Genomic DNA, 22,641 nt, shown 5'->3' on the forward strand with positions numbered 1-22,641 from the left:
GGAACAAACCTTAAAATGAAGAACAGCCCGTCACACAGCCGCTACACATACAGCACCACATAGGACACACCAAGCAGTCAACGAATGCCCAACACACACGCTTCTCTTCACGGAGTACCAGATGGGACACTTTGGGAAATGAACAAGAGCCTGATATTCGCACGCCTTTTCATGGAGTACCACATGGGACAAACTGAGAAGTGAACGACAGGCCGTCACAAATCCCCTTCACCATGAAGCACCACATGGTACACGGGGGGCGGGGGTGGGGGAGGGGAGCTGGGGGAGTGAACTACAGCTTGACCTAAAATCTCTTGTCCATGAAGTACCACATGGGACACACCAGGAAATGAACAAGAGCCCGGCACACACTCCTCCGTCCGTGCAGCATCACATGGAACACACGTGGAAGTGATTAAGAGGCCGAAACTCAGCCCAGTGTCCATAGAACACCGGATGGGGCACACACGGAAGTGAACTATATTCTGACACATGAACCCATGTCCATGGAACACTGCATGGGACACACCAGGAAGTGAACAACAGCCCATCACACAGGCCCCTGTCAATGGATCACCATATGGGACAATCTGGGAAGTGAACGAATGCCTTGCACACATATGGGACACACCAGAAATGAAACAGAGTCTTATGCACACCTCCCTGTCAATGGAGACCCACCTGGGACACACCAGGAAGTGATTAGGAGCTCAACACAGAAACTCCTGTCCATAGACCATCGCATGGGACAAACCAGGAAGTACACAACAGACTGACACCCACCCCATTCTCTATGGAGCATCATATTGGACTCAACTGGAAGTGAACAACAGCACAGCACAGATCCCACTGTCCGTGGAGGACACATGGGACACTGCGCACACACACACACACACACCCGTACATGGAGCTCCATGTGAGACACATTGAGAAGTGAAAAACCGCCTAGCACACAACCATTTGTCCTTGGAGCACTACGTGAACCAGGCGAGGGAGTGAACCACAGCCTAACACACTCTTTCCAGTCCATAGACCACCACATGGGAACGAGTAAGTGAATAACGGCACATAACACATCCCGCTGTACATGGAACACCACTGGGCACATACAGGAACTGAAAAACAGCCCGACACACCTCCACACCAGCCTTAGAGCATGATATGGAACACATTTAGATGTGGACAACAGACTGAAGCACAGCCCCCTGTCCGTGCAGAAACACATGGGACAAAACACGAAGTGAACGAGAGGCTGGCACACGCACGCACTCTTGTCCATGGAGCATCAGAATTGACACATTGGGAATTGAATTCGAGCACACACACCGCTGTCCATTGAGCACCACATGGGACATTGCGGGATGGGACCAACAGCGAAGCACACACACGCTATCCATGGAGGACGACACGGGACACACCAGGACGTGTGCAACAGCCCCACATACATCCCATTGTCCATGGAACACCACAAGGGAAACATCAAGATGTGATCAATAGCCACGCACACAATGCACTGTGCATTTAACAACACAAAGGACACGACGTGAAGTGAACAATAACCCAGCACAAAGCTCCTTATCTATGCAGCACCCCTTGGCACAAACCATGATGTCAACAGCAGATGACACACATCCAAAGTCCGTGGAACACGTCATTTGACACACCATGAAATGAACTACAGCTCAGCACGCAAAAAAACCCCTGTCCACGGAGCACAACATGGTACACCCCTGATGTGAACAACAGCCCGATATCCACATACAGCCCTGTTCATGGCGCACAACATGATATGCACCATGACGTGAAGAAAGTCCAGCATACACACACCCGTCATTCATGAGACGCAATGGCGAGTGAACAGCAGCCGTCACATATCCCCTGTCCATGTACCACAACATGGGATACATTGGTAAGTGAAATATAGCCCAGCACACATCGCCCTGTCCGTGGAGCACCACATTCTACACACCGATGTGTTATCAACAATCAGACACACACGCACACCTGCCTTGAAGCATCCCATAGGACACAATGTTAAGTGAACAAAAGTCTGACATGCACCCCTTCTCTCCGTGGAGTACTACAGGGGGACCACTGGGACCTGAACAAAGATACGCCACCATGCCCATGGAGCACCACATGGGACGCTCTGTAAAGTGAACGTTAGCTGAGCATACATTTCCATGTCCATGGAGCACACACACCTTTGTCGATGGAACACCACATAGAAAACATCGTGATGTGAACAAAATCCGGACACTCACTATGCTGTCCATGGAGCGCCACATGGGACACAGCGGGAGTTGAATCAGAGCGGAACACACGCTCCGCTGTTCTTGGAGCCTTACTTGGGACAGACCACGAAGTGAACAACAGCACAGCATAGAACCCCTGTTGACAGAGGACCACAAGAGCCACACCGGGAAAGGAATGAGCGTGTGGCAGAGAAGCCCTCGTCAATTGAGGAGAACGTCGGACACACCAAGTGAAGCAGAGTCCAGCACACATCCTCCTGTCGATGGAACAAGGCTTGTGATACACCCGATGTGAATAACAGCCCGCCACACACACCCCTGTTCACGGTGTATCACATGAGAGGCACCATGAAGTGAGCAATGTCCCAGCACACACACGCCTGTCCTTCGAATACGACATGGGACACAATGGCAAGTGAATAACAGCCAGACACATGCTCCCCTGTCCATGGAGCATCAATGGGGCCCATCTGGATCTGAACACCATGCGGAGACACTCCACTGGGACCGCAACAGAAGGCTGTGATACACCACCGTGCCAATGGAGCATTACATTGGAAACATCGGGAACTGGACAACAGGCCGGAATACTCCAGTGTATCCATGCAGCACCACATGGGGCAAACGGTGAGTGGAACCAAAATGTGCACATAACGCATGTCCATGGACGCTCACGGGGGACACCCCAAGAAGTCAACAACAGGCCAGCACTGAACCTCTGTCCACAGACCACCACAAGAGACACACCGGGAGGTGAACGAGAGTGCGACAGACAAGCCCTTGTCAATGCTGCAGAATATTGGACGCGCCAAGAAGTGAACAACAGCCCAACACGCACCCTCCTGTCGATGGAACATCGCGCTGGACGCTCTGAGAAGTGAACAGCAGCCCGACAAAAACACCCCTGTCCAGCAGCTCTGTCCATGAAGTACCACATGGGACACACCGGGATGTGCACAACTGACTGATACACAGCCCACAGTCCATGGAGCACCACATGGTACACATTGAAAAGTGCATATCAGAGGAACGCACACAACCCTGTCCATGGAACACCATAAGGGACACTGCAGGATGTGAACAACAGCACGACAGATATCCCGACTCCATAGAGCACCACCTGGCATATAACGGGATTTGAACAACAGACCACCACGCAACTCCATTCCAAGGAGAACCACCGTGTACACCCTGGGAAGTAAACAACAACCTGACCCAGATTGCTCTGTTAATAGATAACAACATGGGGCATACCGTGATGTGAGCCACGCTGGGAAGTTATCAACCGACCAGCACCCGCCGCCCTGTTCATGGAGCAGCTCATGGGATACAGCAAGAAGTGAATAACAGCCTAATGCACACACATACTCGTCCATGGCACAACATATCCGAGTCACCAGGAAGTGAAAAACAAATCAGCATCCAATCTCCAATCCTTGAAGAAAAACATAAGACATTCCAAGAATTGAACAAAAGCCTAATGCACGAACGCCTGTGCATGGAGAACGACATGGGACAAACCTTGAAGTGAACGAAAGCCGGTCAAATTCCTCCTTTTAATAGAGCACCACATGGGAAAAAACGGCAAGTCGATAAAAGGACGATAAACATTCCCCTCTCTGTGCTGCACCACATTGGATACACCGGGAAGGGTACAATAGCCCGACGCAACCATCATCCATGGAGCACGACAAGGGCCAAACTGGGATGCCCTTGTTGTGCATATTCCCTACCCATGGTGCCCCACATGGAACGTACGTGGAAGTGAACATAAGTCTGACACACTGCGTCTGCCCATGGAGCACCATTTGGGACAACAGGATTTGAACAACAGTGCTGCACATACAGACAAGTTGATAGACCATCACTTGGGACACACCGGAAAGTATTCACCAGTCTGACAATTACTCCCTTGCAAATGGAGCACAACATAGGATTCACTAGAATGCGAACAACCACGCAGCAGGCACCCCTCTGTCCAGGTTACAGCACATGGGACACACCGGCAATTGAAATGTAGCCCAACAAACATTCCCCTGCCAATGAAGCAGCAGATGGAACACACCAGGAAGTGAGCAGCGGGCTGACACACACCCCACTGTCCATCGAGCACCACATGGGACACAATGGTAAGTGATCAAAAGCCTGACACACGCAAGCATACACAGACACAGATACACATGCACACACACACACATGGAAGATATCAATAGCACAGCACACATTCCCCTGTCCATGGACTACCACAGTATTATACCAGTAAGTAAACATCAGTCTGACACTCAAACCCTTGTACATGGAGCACCACATGGGACACACCAGGAAGTGCACAACAGACGCGCACATACACCCCTGTCCAGGTAGCACTACATGGGACACACCGGGAAGTGTACAACAGCTCGACATAGCCCCGGTCCATGGAGCACAACATGGGACAAACCAAGATGTGAAACACAGACTAACAAGAAACACATTGCCTAGATAGCACCATTTGGAAGACACCCGAAGTGAACAATAGCCCTTCACGCACCCCACTGCCCAAGAAGCAACACATGGAACACATGGGAAAGTGCATAGACCCCAGAACACAACCACCTGCCCATGGAGCACCACATGGGTCACTCCAGGAAGTGGATAACAGTCAGCACATGTTCTCTGCACAGGCTGCGCACATGGAAAACACCGGGAAGTGAACAGTCTGACACACACTGCCTGTCCTTGGAGCACCACATGGGATACAACAGGAATTGAACAAGAGTCGAATACACAACGTACTCTCCATGGTCCACCACATGGGACGCAACGGGGTGTGTACAGCAACCCGACACATGCATCCCTGTCCACGGAACATCACATGGGGCAAAACTGAATGTAAAAAGGAGACAGACACACACCCCACTGGACATGTGTCACCACATGGGACACATTAGGAAGTTAACAACAGACCGACATACACTCCACTGTCCATGGAGCACCACATGGGACACACCGGGATGTGAACAACAGCCCAGCACTCACACACACCTGTCCTTGTAAAACCAAATGGGACACACCAGTAAGTGAACAACATCATGACATACACTCCCTTGTTCATGGTTCCCCCCATGGTCCACACCAGGCGGCACACAATCATTGCCGATGGTGCTCCACCTGGAAAAGCACTGGGACGTGACTGAAGTCACTCAAAACAACAACCGTGCTACATCTTCATTTTCCAAAATCTGCCGACCGATGAGGTCTTCAACCTCCCTACTGCTATTAGGGGGTCTGAGGAAAACCCTCACAAAGGTGGCTGCTCCATTGCTGTTCCAAACTGCCACCCATACAGACTCAGTAGATCTACCTTCCACGACAGCATTCGTTTCTGCAGCTGTGGCGCACTCTCTGATGAGCAATGCTAACCCCTCGTCTTGATAAGAAAACAAAAGCACAGTATACACTCCTCTGACCCAGGAGCACCTCATGTGACACAATGGGAAGTGAACAACAGTACAACGCATACCTCCTCTCCACGGAGCGCAACATGAGACTCACCAGGAATTGAACAACAGCCGGACACACATCCAGGTCTCCATGATACACAACATAGGACACTCTGGGAAGAGAACGAGAGCCCAGCATGCACACCCCTTTTCATAGAGCACCACATAGGACACAAAACGAAATGAAAAACAGCCCGACACACACTGCTGTGTCCATTGATCGACACATTGTACACACCAGATAGAGAAACAAAACCCTGCACCAACTCATCTGTCCATGGATTCCCATTTGGGACACGCAGGGACGTTTACAATAACCGAGAATGCACCCTTTTGTCCATGGAGCACCACATGGTGCACACCACGAAGTGACCGAGGGTATGACTCACACGCATTTTTCATTGAGCGCAACATGGGAGGCACAGGGAAGTGAACAAAAACCCGACAAAAACATCCCTGTCCATGGAGAGCCTCAAAGGACACAGCGGGAAGGGAACGATAGCACTGTGCACTCTCCCCACGTTCATATACCACCACATGGGATAAACAGGGAAGTGAACAACAGCCCGACTCACTCGCCCGTGTATATGAAGCGTCATAAGGGACACACCAGGAAGTGAACAACACATCAACACTCATCCTAATGTCTTTGGAGCTCAACATGGGACACACCGGGACGTGAACTCCAGCCTGGCAGACACACTCCTGTCCGAGGATCACCACATCGGACACAAGGGGAAGTGATCAACAGCGGAGTACATTTCCACCCTCATGGTCCAAGGCACAGCACATGGGTTACTCCTGTAGGTGCACAATAGTATGGCACACAGTCTTCCCCATCCATAAAATTCATACTGGGAATTGAACAACAGTCCAACACACCAACGTCTGTGCGAAGCACCACATGAGGCACATCGGGATGTGAACAACATCCGAGCACAAACCTCCCCCCATCCATGGACCACCTCATAGAAGACACTGGGAAGTTAGCAACGGCACAGCACACACCACCTTGTCCAAAGAACACCACAAGGAACAAAGCAGGAAATTAGAAACGGCCCAGCACACACCACTCTATCCTTGGAACACGGCATACGATGCACCACACCGCATCGTATGCTAAATAACAAGCCGAAACACATACCCCTGTTCATAAAGCTACACATGTGGTCCACCGAAAAGTGAACATCAGCGGGACACACACACCTTTGTTGATTTAGCTAAATATGGGGCACTGGTCATGGACCTCCACATGGGACACACAGGGAATTGAACATAAGTCCCATACACTCATGCCTGTTATTGGAGCAACATAGGGAACATACCGGGAAGAGAATTACTTAGCAGCACATACCCTGTGTCTATGGATCATGTCATATCACACAGCAGGTGACCGAAAGGGCGACTCACAACCCCGTCCATGGAGCGCAACATGGAAAAATAGGGAAGTAAAGAACAGCCCGACATACACACCGCTCTTCATAAAGCACCACATGGGATCCATTAAGAAGTGAACAACAGCCCGACATACACACCCTTGTTCATAGAGCACCACATGTGCCACACACAAGGAAGTGAAAAACAGACGAGCTCTCACTCGATATCCATGCGCCTATTCGTAAATTAATAAACAGCACAGCAGGCTCACGTCTGTCCATGGAGCATCACATGGGATGCATTGAAAAATGAAAGACAGCACAACCAAAATCCATCTGTCCATGGAGCACCACATGTGATGCACAGGATAATGAAACCACATCTCGATACGAACCAATCTGTGCATGGCTCTCCACATGGGACACACCAGGAAATGAAACAAAGTCAAGCACACAAACTCGTGTCCATGGAACACCACATGACACACACCAGGAAGTCAGCAACGGCGCAGCACACATTCGCCTCTCCATGGGGAACCACAAAGGTCACACTAAAAAGTAAAAAACAGTTCAGCACTCACCCCACCCCCATGCATGGGCCACCACAATTGACAGACTTATTAGTTAGCCAGAGCGCAGGACACACGCCCTTGTCCATGAAGTCCCACGTGGCCGACCGTAATTTGAACAGCAGCCTACACACACATCCCTGTCCATGGAGCAACCAATGTAAAATACCGGGAAGCGAACAATAATCCGACATGCTCACCCCTGTCAATAGAGGACCACGTAGGAAACACATGGAAGTGAGCATTAGCCGGTCATATTCGCCCCGTCCATGGAGCACCACATGGGACAAGCTGGGAAGTGATCAACAGACCGCAACACACTCCCAATTCCATGGAACAACACATAGGACACAGCGAAAAGTGAATGAGAGAGTGACACACACCCCTGTCCATGGAGCACAGCATGAGATACACCAGAAAGTCTATAACAGCCCGACACACAGCCCAATATCCATGGAGCAACACAGGGGACACGCCAGGATTTGATAAAGAGCTCTGCACGCACAATCCTGTTCATTTAACAACATGGTGGGAATACTGGGAAGTGAAGTGAACGGTAGCCCTGCAAATATCTCCCTGACCATGCAACACCTCCTCGGCCACACCAGAAAATGACCAACAGCCCAGCACACATTCATCCCTCTTCTGTCAATAGAGCTCCACAGGTGAAACAACGAGAAGTGAACAACAATATGAAAAACACACACCTGTCCATGGAACAACGCATGGGACACATCGGGAAGTGGAGAAAATCCCAACACACTAACCCTTACCCATTATGCAAAACATGGAACATTCCGTGAAGTGTATTAGAAGCCAGCCCATACCGCCCTTTCCATGGATCCCCAGGTGGAACACATTGGAAAGTGAACAATAGCCTGACAGATACCCCAGTCCATGAAGCCCCACATGGAACATACCAGGAAGTGAACGACAACCCAACGCACACACCCCTGTCCATAGAGCACCATATTGAACACACCATGAAGTGAATTAGACCACCCTGTCCATGAACCAACTAATGAGTTACAATGATAAGTGAGCAACAGCTGTGCTCAAAACCGCTGTCCATGGAGCACTACATGGGATTCACCAGGAAGTGAATAAAAGTCGATTCAAACCCCACTGTCCATGTAGATATCCATGAAAAGTACCAAGAAGTGAACATAAAGCCAACACACGCACCTTTTCCATGGAGTACCACGTGGAACACGCTGCAAAATGAACAACAGCCCATCCCGCACCATCCTGTCCTTGGAATACGACATGTGATATTCCCGGACGTGCACAACAGCGAAACACGCCACCTTCCTCGTCCGTGAGGTCCATACTAGGAACTGAACACCTCTGTCAATTCAGCAGTACATGGGACACACAAGGAAGTGAACAATTGCTTGACACATTTCCCACGTACATGGAGCACCAAATGGGGCAAGGACGATGTGAACAACAGCTCAGCAGACATGGCCCTGTCCAAGGAACAATAAATGGTTCACAGCCGGAAGTGAACAACAGCCCGACCCCCTGACCATGGAGCACCAAAAGGGACACTTCCGGATGTGATTCGAAACAAAGCACACATCCTCCCTCTCCGTCCATGGATCCCCACGTGGTACACAACAGGAAGAGCACAATAGTTCAACACAAAGGCCCCTATTCATGGAGTATGACATGGGATACACCGGAAAGTGAACAACAGCAAAACAAACACTCCACAGATCATGGAGCACCACATGTGACAGACTGGTACGTTAACCAGAGTACAGCGCACATACCCCTGTCCATGGAGCCCCACGTGGGCCAAACCGGGAATTGAACAACAACCACACACACACGCCCCTACCCATGGAGCACCACATCTAACACACCTGAAAATGATCAACAACCAGCACAAACACCCTTGTCCATGAAATATCGCAGGAGACACACCAGCAGAGTACAACAGCCAGAGACACACCCCAATGTCGATGGATGATCACATGGGCCACACCAGGATGTGAATAACAGCCCAGCACACACAACCCGGTCCAATTAACAGTAAACGGGCATACTGACAATTAAACGATAGCCATTCGAACCCTGTCCATGCAGCATCACATAGGACAAACCAAGAAGTGACGAACAGTCAAACGCACAACCACCCCTCACCCGTCCATGAAGCGCCGCAGGTGAAAAAACGTGAAGTGAACAATAGCCTGAAACACATTACCCCTCCACCTTCCATCCATGGAGCGCCATATATGACACACCAGGAAGTGAACCACAGACCGACACACTCCCCCTTTTCCATGGAGCAGCACATGGGACACAACTGGAATTGAAGAAAACCCAAACACACTAATCCCTATCAATTAAGCATCACATGGGACACAACAGGAAGTGTATCACATCCCAGCCCACAATGCCCTTTCCATGCAGCCCCACATGAAACACACTAGGAAGAGAACAACAACTTAAAACGCACACCCCTGTCCATGAAGTACCACGTGGGGACGCATCTTGAAGTGAATGAGAGATCGAAACCGCCCTGTCGATGGACCCACTCCATGTGATACAACGGGAAGTGAACAACAGCCCGACTCACATACCCCTGTCCCTGGAGCGCCACTTTGAACTCACCGGGAAGTGACCAACAGCCCAGCATGCGCTCCCTGTCCATGGAGTCCGACGTGGAGCACGCTGTAAAAATGATCAATATTCCAGCACACACCTTCCTATCCTTGCAGCACCACATCGTAGACACCCAGACTTGAACACGAGCCCAACACAGACACCACTGTCCAAGGCTAACCACATGGGACACAAACGGAAGTGATCAAACTCCAAGCGCAGCTCCATTCATTACGTAACATATGGGATACGCCAGGATGTGCACAACAGCGTAACACACCCCCACCATCCCCGTCCATGGAGCACCATATCTGGAACTGAACAACATCTGATGCACTAACCCCTGTGCAAAGCACCTTATGAAATGAACATTGGACATAACAGGAAATACTCAAACGCCCGACACGCAAATACAAGCCCATGGAGCACCACATAGGACACACCAGGAAGAGAATTACAGCCCAGCACACACAACCATGTCCATTGAACACCAAATGTTACACACCAGGAAGTTATCAACTGCCCTGCACACAAACGACCCTGTCCATGGAAGACCATTTGAGATGGACCGGGATGTGAACAACAGGCACAATACAATGCCTGTCCATTCAGAAAACCATTGAGCACATCACGAAGTACACAACAGCCCAAAACACAAACCCCTGTTCATGGAGCTCCACATGGTGCATACCAGGAAGTGAACAAAAGTCGGACACACACGCCTGCACATGGAGCAAAATAAGGGACACACGGGAAAGTGAGTGAGAGCCCAGTACAACTCTCCCTGTCATGAAGCCCTACGGCTCACATGGTACATCTCAGGAAGTTACCAAAGGGGGGACACAGAAACCCGTTCATGGATCACAACATGGAATACACCTTGAAGTGATCGAGAGCGCGACACAATCCTGTCCATGTTGCCCTGTGAACGACACAAGGGAAGTGAACAGCAGCACGAGACACACACCCCCACCCCTATCATGGAGTACCTCATGTAACATGGCAGGTGAAAAAAATTCCGACGTACAACACTCGTCCAAGGAGTCATCATGCAGCACACCGTGGAGTGAATAAAAGCCCAACTCACATACCACTGGCCATGTAGCACCACATTGAACATACTGTATAGTGAACCAGAGGCAAGCACACACTCTGGTCCATGAAGTCCACGTTCGACATACACCGACATGTTTACAAAAGCCCAGTACACACACCCCTGTCCCTGGAGCAGCACAAGGTACACACCAGAAAGTGAATAATAGAGCAACACACACTCCTGTTTCCATCAAGCAGTACACGTAACACACCGGGAAGTGAACAGCAGTCCAATAGAAACATCCTTGTCCTTGGAACTCTACCGTGGAATACACCACGAAGTGAACAATAATCACGCACACACACTCCTGTTCATTGGGAACCACATGGGGCACACGGAGAAGGGAATGAGTGCGCAACACATACAGCCCCGGTCCGTGCACGTCCACATGGGACACATCGGAATGTTTAGCACAAACACCCCCCACCACCACCACCCCCAGAGCATGGAGAACAACATGCGAATCAGCGGAAGTGGAAACAACAGGCCGCCAAACAACCCCTGTGCATGGAGCAACACTTGGGTTACACTACAAATTGATCGAGAGCTCAGCCCACTCCCACGTTCATAGAGCAGCATTGGGGACACACCGGGAGGTAAACAAGAGCACGAGCAAGATAGGTCTACATTATTTCTAATTTTCTCAATTTTGCAACCCAATAATTCAGTGAGAGCAACACAAAAGGACACGGTAATGTGCAGAAGAACTACAACTTCTTATATAGTTGGATTATTACTCAATTGTCAACGAACTGCAGAAATATCGGGCTTGGCACTGCAATGGGAGTTGGTGTCGAAATGAGTGTATAGAAGGTCTAATCAAAATAATGAGAACACAGTATAAAGTCATTGCCAGTTCAGCCAGTTGAGCTAAAGCGGTCAGTTGTATCAATGCACGTCACTGAACCTGCTCAGACATCCTAAAACCAGCTGAGACATCTCTTTAGCATAGAGCACTGTGCAGACCGAGCTAGTTGACTGCTCCATGCTATTTCGCAATTTGTGGAGAAATGAAAACCGAAGAACGCTCCAGTGCATTGATCTATAAACCCAGACTAAATATCTGTATGCACCGGGACCTGCTGCACACAACACCAAAGAATTTATGTGTAAATCATGAACATTTATCCTCCCAGCATATAGAACACTCCAGTGTATTGATCAGTAATACTGTGTTCGGTTTCTGCACAGTGTGAGTAAAACTTGTAGCCCATGCTGGAAGTGACAGACTATGCAGCTCCCATCCATTAACAGCTCCATATCTCCACTGTTCCATGCTGTGGGTGTGAAAGTCATTGCCAGAGAGAAATGGGGGAACAGTCAAGAAGAATCGAGGCGCTTGCGAAATAAAGAGGTTGAGGTGGAAAGACGATGCCATGGAAGTATGTATCCACATGTGTCTGAATGCTGAAATGAAGAAATTTCCATTCAGCCATCAGTAGGGGCCAATATTTCCAGGGGTGATGGGTGAATATTTGTGTGAGTCCAGTTGATGGAGGTTTGTGTGAGTATTTGTTCTGCAGCTTTGGAACTGGAGATCGGATCAGCAGAGTCTTCAACTCATTGGGCTGAATCTAACTATAATTTGTCTCGGAGGCATTTTCATTGATTGTAACAGAGGAATCCTCTGCACAAGGCCAAACTAGTTTCCTAGTGAAGCGCTGTGGAAGAGGTCAAAACGAATGTTATTGCATTTTCCCTATATTAGAATGCTCTTGATCTATTCTTCCATGTTATATTTGACAAGGATTCAAATTCCTAAATCTAACCTGACTGGGCTGTGTGCAACAGTAATGGACTGGTGGGTCTCATTCATCTAATATCTCAGGGACAAAATTATGAAGAATCAGAACAATAAAAATTTCTCTGAGTCTCCAAAGGCATTCTTTGTAGAGCAAAGGTTCACATTCTTTGATTGAAAACAAATCATGATGTGGAGACGCTGGTATGGAGCAAGGTGGAAAAAGTCAGGTGTCACATGACACCAATTAACGGTTAACAGGTTTATTTGAAATCATAAACTTTCAGAGCGCTGTCCTTCCTCAGGTGAAAATGTTGTCGTGTAGTTTCTGACTTTGAAATTTAAAAAAAATCTGCTGCTTTTGCAGCGACCTGAGGCAACCAGCAGGGGTGGCATTGCATCACTTCAGCCAGAAAAGGAGCAAATCTACTGATCCTCATTTTAATAGATTCAGCCAAAACAACTGACAACTAAGGACACGAAGGTGCAGACACAGTGAAAAAGCTATTGATACTGTAAACACACACAAAACAGCCACATCGATGCACGTGCAAATAGAGGCACATTGAGATATATACAGACACAAACACAAATAACACAGATAGAGGTGCACATACCTCAAATCATAAACACAAATACACGCGAGGCACACAGGCAAAGACACAGATAAGCATAAATCCAGATGCAAATTCACACAATTTTAAACTCATGGAGACATGCACACGCACATGCAGTCACAATAAGACAGTAGTATCTTTTGGACAGTGATTGAGAATTTTTTGATATATAAAGGGATGATGTTTTACTTGGGAGAAACAGGAGAGTGGTGCTCAGAAACACATCAGTCATGATCACAGAGGGGATCCTGTAATTGTTATAAGCATGTGTCCATCTCCTTGTGTTGTGTTATTTGTGGTGTTCTCATTCCCAGGGAACAGTGAAGACTGTGCCATTGAAGATATTCAAATCTGAGTTCAATTAACGTGCTCGACAATGGATACAACGATTCTTTGCATTAAACGGCAAAATTGTTTTCAGACACAATCTTACAAACCATGAGCATCCTAAATATCCAAAAGTCTCTGGAGGTCCGAATGTCCAACTGCTATTGCTATCATATGATTTGTTCTATCGCCCAAACTCTTCGAGCGGTGATAAAGGAAGAGGAATATCCTATTCAGCCACTCAGCATCGTTAGAATGAGACAGGAGGTGTCCATTCTGTACTTTTGAGTCACATAGAAATAGAATGAAGTAATGCACCCATTGTGTAATTCCCCAGCACAAGACCAGAACATTTCACCTTCCTCGGCTGATACACAGGAACGGGGAGACCTGCCTAACTTCCAAGAAATACAGACGAGGGATTAATGTTTATGTCCAACTTGGAAAACTCTAACCAGTGGAGTGCCTCTGAATCAGTATGAAATCATCAATAATTCTTAACAATGGTAATGCTTTGGAAGAGGGGACTGTATTGATTGGAACTTAGTTCGCTCATTCACCAAGATCGTCATTGAATAATTTGTCAAGCAGAAGTAGAAAATCTGCAATGGGATGCAGACAGGGAAGTTCGTGAGTAAACTTTCATCAGAATTAGTATATTTTGGGTTCTGGGAAGTTTGTGCTGTGATGGAATGACAAAGTAACAGTCACATAGATAGAAATTGCACAGCCCTGTATAGAAGAGATTTGAGTGTCCTGGCACATAGATCACCTTAAAATTAGTTTTCATTTTCACCAAGTGATGAGGAATGTTTTGCTGCATTTGTACAGGTTATTACCGAGACGCCGCTGGATATGCTGTGTGCAATATTGATCCCAAAACGTAAAAAATAAATTAAGGATATAATCCTTTTTGGAGATTTTCAGTGATTCAATTTACTTGTTCCTGACATAAAGGATTATGACGGATTAATACATTTGGCCTGAAAATCACAGATGCTCCTATGCTGGATAAAGGATCTTGCGCAAATTGCATAAGAAGAAAACTTGATAGATGCTTCCTCTTCGTAGGGGCCAAAAACTAGTGAATCAGTTCCATGAAGAAGAGCCATGACGAGTTCAGACTGCTCTTTGATCTGTCAAAATGGCGGCAATCGGTTAGAAAATGATCTTGGAAAGCGCAGGCTGCGTATGAAAGCGGGCCCTTATCTCTCTTTACAGAATTTCCCCTTTCTGAAACTTGGAATACATTTGTTGGGCATGTTCTACACCCAGATTCTCTGTGAACACAGACCATGTTTTTCAGCCAGAGTTGGCTCACAACATCCTCTGATCTCCCTGATGGCAACATTCAATAACAACACATCCTGGAAAATAACAACTGCTAACCTTCCAAAATATGATATAAAAACATAAGATGTAGGAAAAGGTCACTCGGCCCCACAAGTGTACCCTGCCATTCAATAAGATCTTGGCAGATCTGATCTAGCTATCAACTCAATTTCCTCTTGGGGAATAAGGCAGGGCATGTTACTGTGCTGTTCGTGGGAGAGCATTTTCAGAACAGTGACCATAATGTTGTCAGCTTTATGATAGTTGTGGAAAATGTTACGTCTGATGCACAAGTTAAATTTCGAAATTGTGGCAAGGCCAAGTTTTGGCATTAGGTAATATCTTTCAAACGTTGATTGGGTAGGTGGTTTGCAGCTGAACGGAGATCTGGCAAGTGGGGGGTTTTCAACTGCGAGATAATGAGAGTTCAGGACTGGTATTTTCCTGTTAGTGTGAAGGGCAAGGCTGGCATGAGTAGTGAACACTGGATGAGTCGTCATATTGAGGCTTTGGTCAAGAAAATTGAGGAGGCATATGTCAGGAATAGACAGCGGGATCAGTTAGTGCCTTGAGGAACAGCGAGAAATGAATAGTTGGAAGCAGAGATTTATTTAGCTTTGGGCAATAAGTTAAACGAGAATCCAAATCGATTCTGAGTACGTATGGCTGAATGATTAATTAGGGAGGGAATTTGGGCCCTTAATTCCAACTATGTGTTGAACCAGAGGAAATGGTGAGATCTTAAACATTTACTGTGGACATAGACATGGAAGCTTGGAAACTTTGGCAAAATAAATAGTGATATTTTTAAAGAGTCCACATTACAGAAGAGATGGTACTGGAGGTCGTAAAATGTGGAAAGTTAGATTAATCCTGTGTACCTGATAAACATACCTCAGGACTTCGTAGGAAACACAGGAAGAAGTTGTGGGTTTCTCGCAGAGACCTTTATGGAAAGCCTGGGACTTTTCCCTCTTGCATTGGAGGCTGATGGGTAACCGTATGAGGTGCATGGCTAATATAAAGAGCCACGGCCTTTTCCAAAGTGTAGATGAATCCTAACCTTTTTTATAACCGAGTTGAGTGGCTACAATTTGGGTCCCATCACTGACTGGCTATTACCTTTCACAATCCTAACGGTAATCCAGTTACTTTTCTCTTGTAACTTACATATGACTACCTCCGTATACATCCTAGATATCACCCCCTTAGCCTCCCGCATGAGTTCCAGTTCCAGTTCCTTAAAGAGGTACGTGAAGAGCTGGAGTTGGGTGCACTTCTCGCGGGTGAAGTCAGAAGGAACATTAGTGTCGACCCTGAGCCCCCACATCTGTGGTCTCTAGTGATGAACATGGATTGTATGTTTCCTCCTGGATGCCAGGGTCAGGGTTGTCTCAGATTAAGTCTTCAAGATTCTTCAGGGGAAAGGAGAGCAGGCAGAAGTGATGGTACACATCAGCAGCAATGAAAGGGAGGTGTACCTGAAAAGAGAATATAGGGAGTAAAGTTGAAAGCTCGAAAGCGACTTGAGGAGAGTACCAACCTCATTATTGCTACTGGTGCTACGGGGTAGTGAGGCTAGGAACGGAGAGTCAGTACACATGGACACGTGGCTGCAGTGGGGAAGGATTTAGATATGTGGATCATTGGGATAGTTCGAGGGAAGTTGGAATCTGTACAAAGAGAACTGGTTGCACCTGAACTGAATAAATATCAATATCGTGGGCGGAGGCGTGCTAGAGCTCCTCTGGAGGGTATAAACTCCTTTTGCCGGGTATTGGCAACTGGAGCTACAGATCAGTTGGTGCAATAATTAATGAAGAGCCAGACACTGTGTGAGAATGGAATGGGACTTAATAGGAGAAATGTGCAGTCGGTGTGATGGATTAATGATTGTCTATTTTAATGCAAGAAGTATCAGAAAAACGGGGATGAACACAGAACAGCAGTTGGAACTCTGATGTGGGGGCCGTTCTGTAAACTTGGGTATCTCAGGAGCAAGAATGTTTTGAGTCACAGAGTCATAGAAATGCACAGCATGGAAACCGACCCTTCAGTCCAACCTGTCCATGCCAACCAGATATCCCAATCTAATCTAGTTCCACCTGCAAGCATCCGGCCTATATCCCTCAAAACCCTCCCCATTCATATACCCATCCAAATGCCTTTTAAATGTTGCAATTGTACCAGCCTTCACCACATCCTCTGGCGGCTCATTCCATGCACGTACCAACCTCACTGTGAAAAAGGTGACCCTTAGGTCTCCTTTATATCTTTTCCCTCTCAACCTAAACCTATGCCCTCTAGTTCTGGACTCTTCGACCCCAGGGAAAAGACTTTGTCTATTTATCCTATCCATGCCCCTCATAATTTTGTAAACCTCTATGAGGTTACCCCCTAGCCTCCGACGCTCAAGGGAAAACAGCCCCAGCCTGTTCAGCCGCTCCCTGTAGCGTAAATCCTCCAGCCCTGGCAACATCCTTATAAATCTTTTCTGAACCCTTTCAAGTTTCACAACATCTTTCTAATAGGAAGGAGAACAGAATTGCACACAATATTGCAACAGTGGCCTAACCAATATTCTGTACAGTCGCAACATGACCTCTCAACTCTTGTACTTAATACTCTGACCAAGAAAGGAAAGCACACCAAACGGCCCCTTCACTGTCCTAGCTCCCTGCGACTCCAGTTTCAAAGAGTTATAAATCCTCACTCAAGCTATCTTTGCTCAGCAACATTCCCTAGGACCTTACCATTAAATGTATATGTCCTGCTAAGATTTGCTTTCCCAAAATGCAGCTCCTCTCATTTATCTGAATTAAACTCCATCTGCGATTTCTCAGCCCATTGGCCTATCGGGTCCAGATCCTGTTGTAATCTGAGGTAGCCCTCTTGGATGTACCAACGTGTTTTTGTTTCAAATGGAATAGCGAGAGAAGTTAAAGAGGTGGGGGTGGCATTGCTTATCACGGGTTGATTCACAGCTGCAAAAATGGAGGGTGTCAAGGAGAGTATGTATGTGTGGAAATCAGAGTTCAACTTACCTTCGTTCCAACTTTCCAACATGGCACCACTTCCTGAATTGTCCTACCTGTCCATCGTCATTCCGACCTAGCTGCTCCACTCGCCCCTCCAACCTATCAATTTCACCCCCACCTTTATCTACCTATTCCTTTCGCAGTCACCTTCCTCCAGCCACTCCCATTTATCTCTCAACACCGTTGGCCCACAAGCCTCATTCTGAATGAAGGGATTGCGGTAGAAACTTTTATTTTCCTGCTTCTGGGATGGTGTCTATCAGCTGTGCTTTACCAACACACCTCTCTTTGACGAAGATCTCCAGCATTTGCAGTTCTCAGTTTCTCTGTGTTTGTGTACGCTGTTCAGCGTGTCAGTCTTGGCTTCTCCACCCCTTGGCTTCAGAACTCACTGCGCTCCATGGACTTCGGATATCCGCGCAGAAGGAAACAACAGAAAGGACCATAAGTCCCTTTAGAGATCAACACTTTTAAATCAATTTCTTTTCAAATGGTAGGCTGCCACTCCATTATGGAGAAAGTGAAGACCGCAGATGCTGGAGCTCAGAGTTGAGAATGTGGCGCTGGAAAAGCACAGCAAATCAGGCAGCATCCGATGAGTAGGGGTATCGAAGTTTTGGGCAAAAGCCCGTCATCACAAATGAGACTTCGAACCTAGTGGAGGAGAGTCAACTCGCAGGGGTAGGGTGCTGGGAAGGTAGCTGAGAGAGCAATAGGTGGATAGGGGAGCGGGTAAAGTAGTAGGTCAGCGAGGAGGATTGAACGAATAAGTGGGAAGGTTGATGGACCAGCAGGACAGGACATGACAACTGTGCATTTCTGGAAGGTTGGATCTGGGATAAGGTTGGGGGAGGGTAAATGAGGAAATAGGTGAAATCCGCATTGATGCCATGGCTTGGAGGATCCAAAGTAAGAAGATGATGCGTTCTTTCTCCAGGCGTTGAGTGGTTAGGGAGCGGCGATGGAGGAGAACCAGGAGCTACTTGGCAGATTGAAAGTGGGAGTTGAAGTGTTTGTCCATAGGGTGATCGGGTTTGTCGGAGAGGGTGCCCCGGTGCTACTCTCTGAATCACTCTTCGAGTAGGTGTCCTTTCTCCCCAAGGTGGAGAGACTACTTTGGGAGCAACAGATACAGTAAATGAGATGTGTGAACGTGCAAGTGAAACTTTGATGGATGTGGAATACTGCTTTTGGGGCCTTGGACAGAGGTAACGAGGGAGGTGTGGGTGCAGGTTTATCAATTTCTGCGATAGCAGGGAAAGGTGCTGGAAGGGGAGCGTGGATTCGTGTGGGGCATGGGCCTGGTGGAGGGAAAGGTCATTACTGAAAGTGGAAAGTGGTGCAGAGGGAAATATATCTCTGGTGTTCGGGTCCGTTTGTAGTTGTCAGAGATGGCGGGCGATGACGCGATGTATACGAAGGTTGTTGGGATGGAAGGTGGGGACCAGAGCGAATCTGTCTTTCTTGCATTTAGAGGGATTGGGTTCGAGGTCAGAAGTGTGGAGAATGGATAATGTGGGCTGGAGGGCATCATCGATCACGTGGGAGGGGAAATTACGGTCGTTAAAGACGGAGGACACCTGGTGGGTTCTGTGATGTAAATGGTCCTCCTGAGAGCGGATGAGGTGGAAACAGAGAAATTGGAAAGAAGGGTTGGAAGTCTTACAAGAGACAGGGTGAGAGGAAGTGTAGTCCAGCTAGCGGTGGGCGTCAGTGTAAAAGATCTCAGCGTTGAGTCAGTCACCACTGATGGAGAAGGAAAGGTGGAGGAAGGGGAGGTACGTGTGTGAGATGTTCCAGCATAATGTGATATCGGGGTGGAATGTGTTGGCGAAGTTGATGACCTGTTCAACCTCCACGTGGGAGCACGAGGTGATGCCGATAAAATCATCAATGCAGTGGAGGAAAAGGTGGTGAATTGTCCCGGTGTAGCGACGGAAGATGGACTCTTCCATGTAGCTAACAAATAAACAGGCACAGCTGGAGCCCATGCGGGTGCCCATGGCTGACCCTCTCGTCGTGAGGAAGTAGGAGGATTCAGGGAAAAGTTGTTGAGGCTGTGGAACATTTCAGCCAGATGACTTAGAGTTTCAGTGGAAGGGTACTGGTTGGGATATCGGGAGATGACGAAAAGGAAGGTTTGGAGTTTCGGAGTCCTTGCAAAGTATTTTTAAATTACATTGTATTTGCTTGTTGTCTGTGTATGGCCTTTCAACTTCATTATCTGCTGTTTTAGTGTGGTGGCAGGTTTATCGGCTACCATGGTGCCAAGTGGTCTGAGGAGTATGGCAGTTCTTTCCGAGATGTCTTTGATGTAGGGGAGTGTGGCTAAGGTTACTGGATGTGTTTTGTCTGCTTGTTTAGGTTTGTTGCTGAGAAAAAAGCGGACTGTGTTCATTGGGTACCCATTCGTTTTGGATACATGGTGTAGGTGATTTGCCTCTGCTCTGCATAGTTCCTCTGTGCTGCAGTGTGTGTTGGCTCGTTGAATTAATGCCCTGATGCAGCTTCGTTTGTGGATGCTGGGACCATTGCTTCTGTCGTTCAATATTTGGTCCATATATGTTGTTTTCCTGTAAAAGCTGCTTTGAAGTTCCCCATTCGCTGTTCGCTTTCCTGTGACAACTAGGAATGGCAGTTCTTTCTTGTTTCCTTCCTCTTAAGAGTGAATTTTATGCCAGGAAGGGTGTTATTGATGGTCTTGAAGGTTTCCTCTAATTTGTTTCATTTCGTGATGATAGAGGTGTCATCCACGTAGCGTACCCAAAGTTTGATTTGGATGGTTGACAGAGCAGTTTGTTCAAGTCACTGAATTGTTGCATCTGCTAAGTAGCCTGATATCGGAGATCCCATGGGTGTTCTATTGGTTTTTCTGTAGGTTTGGTTGTTGAAGAAGTAGTGTGTTGTGAGGCATGGGTCCACTAGCTTGACGATACTGTCCTTGTTCATGAAGTTAGTAATGATTGGTATCTGTGTCTTTGGATCTTCTATTAGTGTAGGCAATGTTTCCTCGGCCAGGTTAATCTTGTTTGATGCAAACAGGGCTGTTACATCAAAAGAGACCATTATTTAATCCTCTTCTTTCTTAGTATCTTTGATGATCTTCAGAAATTTTTGGTGAAGTGCATGGAGTGGTGTGTGTTTTCTACCAAGTGTTTTAGTCTTTGGTGTAGTTCCTTGGCCCTTCGGCAAGTTGGTGTTCCAGGTAGCGAGACTATGGGTCTGAGGGGGGGGGTCTCCTGATTTGTGAAGTTTGAGTAACCGTAGAAGTGCGGTATGTTGGATCCATCTGGTTTCATTTGTTTGCAAAGCGGTCTTATTTGTTTCTTCAGACTTCTGAAGTTTTTCGAGTAGGGCTTTGAGTCGTATACTATTTGTGGGTTCCGCTTTGTCGCCAATTGTTGGTAAGAGTTGGTATCTGTAGGTTATAAACTCGCTTTTTCAATGTAGCTTCTTCGATTTAGAATGACTGCCAAGTATCCTTTGACTGCAGGAATGATTTTCAATGCTTTCATGTCTTGTGTATTTAGTGTGCTTCCTTTCGTTTTTCTGCTTCGGTGAGTTGGTTGTCGTTTAGTGTTGTTTGTAATGCTGTTCATAATCCTTTCTTGTCCGCATCCTGGCAGGTGTAATTTAATTTTCTTAAAAAGACAGGTTTTCAATGTCTGTTAAGGTTCAATCAGGTAAGTCTTTTATCCATGCTTCTATGCTGTAAGCGTTGTTACTTTGTATAATTTTGTATTGATTTTTTCTGCAGGCTAGCTTTCTTTTCATTTTATGTGCTTTTCGCTGTCTAATATCTATGGCTTGTTGTACTGTGTCTGTCCATTCATGATCTGTTGCATGCTTGAGTGAACATTGTTGGTGCTCATTTTTCCGGTTGTATTTACGGAGTCTGTTGTGGGCATCATTAATCATTCCTCTGAGCATTTGCTTGCCGTTTTGCACTGCTAGTCGTTTGGTTAGTGGGGTGTAAAGGCGAGGTTTGTATTTAAGGCATTTAGGTAGCTTCTGTTTTCTGAGTTATTTGTAGAGGAACTACAGCCATTCGCCAGTGGCCCTCTGTTGGATGGCGTTAGTTTCCTATTTTCGGACCATTTTTAGTGAATTGCATACACACGTTTTAGCGATATCAAAAGCATCTCGGAAATGACTGACAGACCCCTCAGACCACTTGACATTATGGAAGCCCACAAAC

This window comes from Chiloscyllium plagiosum, unplaced genomic scaffold (genome assembly GCF_037043375.1).
Source record: "Chiloscyllium plagiosum isolate Xiang-an unplaced genomic scaffold, Cpla_swu_hap1 HiC_scaffold_18, whole genome shotgun sequence".
NCBI classification, from domain to species: Eukaryota; Metazoa; Chordata; class Chondrichthyes; order Orectolobiformes; family Hemiscylliidae; genus Chiloscyllium; species Chiloscyllium plagiosum.